We start from the raw sequence: 220 nt of genomic DNA, 5'->3' as shown, positions 1-220 counted from the left end.
TGCCTCTTAAATGTTAAATGACCAGATGACAAGAGCGAATATGTACAAATACGTTATATACACACACTGTCCAAAATACGCATTCACAAATTCATAGCTCACATTTCGGGAAGGCAACTAGTTTACGGAATATATTTAAAAATTCCGTAACTAAAATTTGCTTGCTGAATGCCATGCGGTATTCAAAAGCTTCATTTTTGGTAATGGCAGAGTACAGCCA

The sequence above is a fragment of the Penaeus monodon genome, chromosome 15, assembly GCF_015228065.2.
Source record: "Penaeus monodon isolate SGIC_2016 chromosome 15, NSTDA_Pmon_1, whole genome shotgun sequence".
Taxonomy (NCBI): domain Eukaryota; kingdom Metazoa; phylum Arthropoda; class Malacostraca; order Decapoda; family Penaeidae; genus Penaeus; species Penaeus monodon.
Note: the sequence above shows the minus strand (reverse complement) of the source record.